The sequence below is a fragment of the Athene cunicularia genome (assembly GCF_003259725.1).
Source record: "Athene cunicularia isolate RWA chromosome 11 unlocalized genomic scaffold, athCun1 chr11_part2, whole genome shotgun sequence".
In the NCBI taxonomy this organism is placed as follows: domain Eukaryota; kingdom Metazoa; phylum Chordata; class Aves; order Strigiformes; family Strigidae; genus Athene; species Athene cunicularia.
This window is the reverse complement of record NW_020799114.1, coordinates 1,427,423-1,433,422: the sequence shown is the minus strand read 5'-3', so window position 1 is coordinate 1,433,422 and position 6,000 is coordinate 1,427,423. Positions and strand designations below refer to the sequence as shown.

Genomic DNA, 6,000 nt, shown 5'->3' with positions numbered 1-6,000 from the left:
CGGCCCGGCCCGGCGGGAGTGGGGAGCACCAGAGAACGGGAGAGGGGAGCTGGGTCAGTCCTCACGGCTCTGGGTTTAAACGGGCTCCTGCTTCGAGACAGGGCTTTCCTTAGAGGGTTTCTCCGGTCAGACCATCCCGAAGGCCCGTTGTTTCAGCGCTGTGTGGTGGTAACATGGGGGGAGGTACCATATGAAGAGAATACTTAGGCTGTCATAAGCAACAAAATGTTGATTAAAGGGTTTTTTTTCTAACTTTGTGTTGGCTCTTTGCATTCCTTGTGATACAAGGACTCACCACACTGGTGTGCACCACAGATGTATTTTCCCCATCTTGCTGTGCTACTGCTCGCCAGTACAGCCCTTAGTGCAGAAGGCAAGGTTCTTGTTTAAACGAGGCCTCCAACATGATTTAAGACTTTTTTTGTGGTTTTCTACAGTGCAGTGAAAAAGCACTGGCAGTTCAAGTAGGCAGTGGAGGAAGAACAATTGTGGGACTGCTTTGTGAACCATGCCAGGCTTTTCTGTGGTCATTTTAAACGAGTTTAAGCTCTTCTGTTCTAGAAAGTATCGATCCCAAGAGGTTACCCTCTCGGCCCAGCACAAGCTGTTGTGTTGGTGCCCAGCAAACCAGAAAAAAAGGGTGAGATTCCAGCCTAGTCGCTGTCTCTGGTTTGCTGCAGTAGAGGGGTGGTGAGACAGGGAAAAAAGCTGCGTTGTCCCTGTGCAGCGGGGTTACACAGCAGTTGTCCTTAAGATTTCCTGTTGTGGGAGGGTATCTTTAAATTTCAAGAACTGACTTCTAACATATCTTTAGAGTGAAGAACAGAGATACAGGGAGGAAAAAGATAAAATTTTAAAGTGTTTTGAGTATATGTTTCTATTTATACATGTCCTTTCTTTCAACTGGGTTATAAACAGCATCTTTGAAGTCACGTGGCAAGTCCACATCACAACCAGGAACATTCAGGTCTCCCAGCTGCTGGTTCTGCAACTTAACCCACAGAATTTTCACATTTAGGAATCTTGGTCTCATTGCATACAGAAAGACTAAGCAGTCAGTACTTTTCCAATAGTTGTCTTTTTCTTCTTTATCTTCTTCCTCAGAGCCTTCTGTCACAAACACTTTTCCCCACACGACAAGGTCTCAGTGGAGTCCTGGTGAAACAGCAGATAATTCGAGATCCAGTCAGGCTTTGGCATCTCTTAGGTGAGTCCCAAAGAGCAACTGTAAAGGCAAAGGAGGGGAAGAGGTTTTATTTAGTAAGAGTATTGACCTTTCCTTACCTTCCCTGCCTGCATTCCTGAAACTCAAAGCTCTTTTATTCTTGGCTTTGGGAGCTGTGCAAATTTTGCAGGGTTTCTAGGTTTTTGTTTGGTGACAGGGATGAAAATGGCACCTTTCCGCATGGAGCTCACTGTGATTAAGTAAGCACTTGAATCATTAGACCTAAAAGCTAATTTTAAAACTGCAGACTTTAAAGTAGAGAATCTGTCTCATTAGCAAAGCCTAAGACAAAAATGTCATTCACCTTTGTCAGAAATCACGTCATTTGACCTTGCTGAAAGCCTTGCATTGGAACAAGTTACAGGTGTATGCTAGAAAATGTTGTCTGAATTCTTAGAGCAAAATCATAGAAAGGTAAAACCAAGGTAATTATTCCTTTTGCTATGCTCTTCAAATTGGAAAGATGACTTTGGTGATGCCTTTGAGATTTGAACAAAACTGGTCACAGCTGTTCTGACCAGTGTGGGCCAGGTGAGCTTGGGCTACTTTACCTTTGAGAGGGTGGGCTTTTTTTTTAAAGTTGAAATAAAATTATATGTATAATCTTTCAAATGGCAGTGAATCCCCTAGTAGAGCTAGCAGGGGACAAGCAGTACAGTTTCTGGGCTTACTCCTCTCTCTGGATCCTTCATGAAAATGACCATGGGAGGTAGAAGCTGCTGTCCTCAAGTCAGTTTTCCTTCTGCATTTTTTGCATTTCTCTGGCAAAAAAAGTCTTCGCCTACTGTTTTGTAGCAGCAACTGTAAGTCTTACTACTTGTAGCCTTACTTTGTTGGCTTTTATTAGAGTATCCTCACAGAATTTACTGAGAAACCTGAATTTAACTCCAGCATATACGTTTCCTTTCATAAGCGTTCACAGTTCCTCATGTGAGGCTGTTCTTAACTGACCATACCAGTGCTAACTATGGGTTTATGCCTTGGGAAATGTGAACGTGTTTTGACACTGAAGAAACTTCTCCCAATTATTTTCTTTGCCACATTAGAATGATCTCTGCACAAAGCCGTATTTTGATTGGGTTGTCAAAAAAATATATATTACATAAGGAAACTGAAGGAGTCTGTCCCTCCCATTGCTCCCTCTGGCGAGGCTGCCCCATTTCCTTGGCACACGAAGCTGTGTGCTTGGATGGATGCGCAGCTTCGCTTTCTCTGCGTTGGAGCTCACGTGGGTTCCTGCCATCCTCGGGCCCCCTCTCGCTGTCTCCTGAGGTCTTCTGGTAGTAACTACTTAACTCTGCTTGCCTGCAGGTAGCACTTACTATTTTACTACTTCGAGCTCTCAAAGGAGTAACCAGAAGAATGGAGGATTCAAAAAGAAATCTCCGCAGGAGGAGGAGGGTATGTATGTGCTGAAAAGATACTGAATGAAACAAGCTGTGCGTGTGTGAGGGGTAAGGGTAGACAGCACGGAAGATCCACCTTAATGCTTCCGTCTGAGTACTGTAAACCTGTACGTGTAGCTTAGCACCTCTGCAAGCCTATGGCTAAGAGCAAGTTTGAAGCAGTACTTAGGGTTAGATGATGGAATACTCAGATATAAGACAGATCAGGAAACTGATTCTCATTCTGCTGCTTTGCATCCTGTGCAAATAATGTCATTGATGTTTCCCTTAGTTTTGATCCTTTACAAAGGGGAGCAGTAGTATTAACTGAGTTTTGGGTTGGAGATTTTGTTATAGAGCATTTTGACTTAATAAACTCATATTAACTAAATTCAGTACTTTAAGCTGGATTCTGTTGGGTTTTTTTTATTTCATTTACCTTTACTGTGGTTGTGTCTCTACTTCTAGTGATCCACAGAGCTCAAAGTTAAAAACAGATTCTTTAAACAGTTCTTAGCTGTGTTACTGAAGGCACTTGCTCAGAATATATTTATTTTTTTAAATCAGTCTTTCTAGAAACTGTTCTTTGTGTGTCTTATACTGCCTAAGCCCTAGACATCCTGCTGTACAGAGCTTTCTGAAATGGAGTTTTATTTCACTAAATGTGTTCAGGAACCTAGGGATCTGTGTGGTGTGCCAGAATATGCTGAGAAGTAGAGAAGTGCCCTCTCTGTACCTTAAGCTTAAGAGGTTGAGGAGTTTAAAGACACTAATGGGAGGTGGGGGTGCAGGGGAATAACTTAGTGCACTAGACAAAAACTTTGTGTATCTTCAGATGGGCAGTGTTCTGATCCTTGTAGAAGGCACTGTTATTATCTTCTACCAGTAGGCTTTCAGCAAACATTTTTCAAATACAAGTGGATTTGTGGGCATCCCTTCAAGTCCTGTTATTGTTGTCAGCTTCCTCCTATTTGTAGATTGACAACAGCTGCATTCCATTTAAAAAGTGTAATTTGACTCTTCCACTGCTGTAAAGAAAATTCTTTCCTTGCTTGTGAGTACGTGCCTCCCAAGAACTGAAGTGTGTTCAGAGATTTCCAGGCTCTGGCTAAGGCATGTTTCAGACTCTGGTGTAGATTTTTAGCTGTGAGTTCCCACAGCTGATGGCATGGCCTGTATCTGCTGGCCAGGGAGGGGGGGCAGTGCCAGAAGCTGCTCAGGTGAAGGTGTCGTCCTTCTGCCTTGTCAGCATCCCTGCAGAAGTGTTACAGACCTGCATGTTTTCTCCCTTTGATGACTAGTTGATGCTTGTGAGGGCTGGTGATGTCTTGAGTGAGTTTGTGAATGTCTGCTGGGCTGCTTGTTGCCTGGACCTTTGAGTGAGGGATAGAGCTGGAGGTGGAGGGCTCCAGCCCTTTGTCCTGGGAGTTGGAAGGCACTTAGGGTCATGGTCAAGTCACACCGATTGTAATACAGTTTTATGAATTATGTGATAAACTTTTACCTGGGTGCCATCAAATAGTGCAATAGCCGGGCTTTTCCTTTGCTGTGCTTAAACATAATGGTTGAATCAGCTTGGACTAACTTAACTTTTGAAGTAAAAGCAGTCAGCTGCTGCTGACTTTTAGCCTGAGTCATGTCACTGCAGCCTCTTTAAGGCAGGATCCATGGCTTTGCCGGTTTGATCGCTTTAACTGGGCTGAAGTCTGCAGTGGGATGGGAGTGCAGGAATCGCGGAGCCCTCGTTAGGGAAGTGGGACCTTAGAGCTTGGGGCCCTTAGTGTTTGCAAGACCACACAGGGTGACTGCGAGCACAGCGCCCTGAAGAAGTAGTGTAGCTGTTAAAATTAGTAAACAGTAACATGCCGTGTTCGGTGGCCTCTCTTTTCCTGTGATTAATGGATAGCTTGACTTTGGGAGGTGGCACGCTACCCTGTGTCTCCGGGGGAATACTCGTCTCTGCAGTAATTATTAACAAGAACTCTTCAGACTGTCACTGCAGCCTTGCAAGATTTTAATCGGAGAGTTCAGATTTGGGGTTAATGGCAAATCATTGCTTCACGGAGGCTTTTTGAGACTAAAAAGCTGGAAGTATTCCCACAGCTGTTGCTCGCAAGTGTCACATCCAGTTACTGGTTCTCATTTACAGAATATTGTGGGGTGGCTTATGGTACAATATGAATGTTGTACTGTAAAGGTAGTCAGACTTTACATAGGCTTAGAAATAGATTGATTTTGTCCTTAATTAAATGCAGAGTAGAAGAAAGATTTACGTTGTCTTCTAGCTTTCTAGAAATGGTACTTTTACCTGAAATTATTCAGCTGTAGGTTAAAGGTCCTAGACAAGTCTAATTCCTAGAAACTGGAGAAGTTGTTTGTGTCTAGATATCTAATGGCCAGCTTTTACCCTGTAGTGACCTTTTTGTGATTGTATCCTCATGTGTGCTTTAGAACACATTATATACATCCTCACTTGGTCTGAAATTTAATACAGAGAAGTGCTTTAGCAATAGTTGATTGTGACATCTCCAAGGAACTTGCTCAGCGATAGATGGACTTTCTTTCTGTTGGTACTCACTTTTCTAGAATAGTTTTTCTCTATAGAATCTTTTTATTTAGAACTTACTCAGCTTTTCAGGATATGGCCCAGACTAAGGCCTCTATCATACTAGATTTTAATTTTCTTTAATAAGACTATAGTGGATGTCATCCTGCAGCTTTGTGATGAATTGCTTTGTTCTAATAAAGCTGGATCTAGCAGATAGCAGGAGTAAGGAGATGGCATCAAAGAACAAAGTGGATGGGCTGGACGCAGTGTCTGAGCTTGTCACCGTCTTTTGAAATTATGACCTTATCTGAAAAGCTGCATTGTTTCTATTTAAGAACAAGCCTTTCCTGTTAAATGTGGAGCAGAGCTGGGAAACAAGTGAAAAATGATGCTGCGTATCTGAAGGACAGAATACTTTTTTTAGCATCTGACTGGGTCATATGTTTGTCCCTTGGTTTTGTTGCAGTGTGTGTAGGGTCTAATTGGTGCCTAGTGATAAATGCTAGTGTCAGAACATTTGTTATGAATTTGCAAATAAATTGAATCAGGGCTGCAGCAGGCAGATGCACTACCAGTCCAGTGGCACAGAATTAATTTATTTCTGGGTGTAGAATAGTATTTATGTATGCCATGCTGCTGGTGGTGTTAAATTGTATGTCAAGAACAAGTGCTAAATTATATATCGAGACCATCCACATAGGAGTGGAAAGAGGAGGGGATATTTGTTGCAATCTTAACTCAAACACTAGCTAGCAGTTGACATTGAACTGAGCTGTGGCAGTTCTTTGCAGACCACAGGATTTTAAATTTGCCTATGAAGTGCAAGAAATGTTGTGAGTCTG

The 6,000-nt window shown here is 42.7% G+C and overlaps 1 protein-coding gene across 1 annotated transcript in view; it reads left to right on the top strand.

The window, feature by feature from the left end:
* Window positions 1-1,104: 1,104 nt before the first annotated feature.
* Window positions 1,105-6,000, top strand: part of SPG7 (SPG7, paraplegin matrix AAA peptidase subunit) — a 30,605-nt gene continuing 25,709 nt past the window's right edge. Inside the window, exons 1-2 of the mRNA XM_026857040.1 lie at window positions 1,105-1,207; window positions 2,537-2,626. The gene's annotated coding sequence lies outside the window, so the exon portion shown is untranslated. The remainder of the gene's footprint in view (window positions 1,208-2,536; window positions 2,627-6,000) is intronic.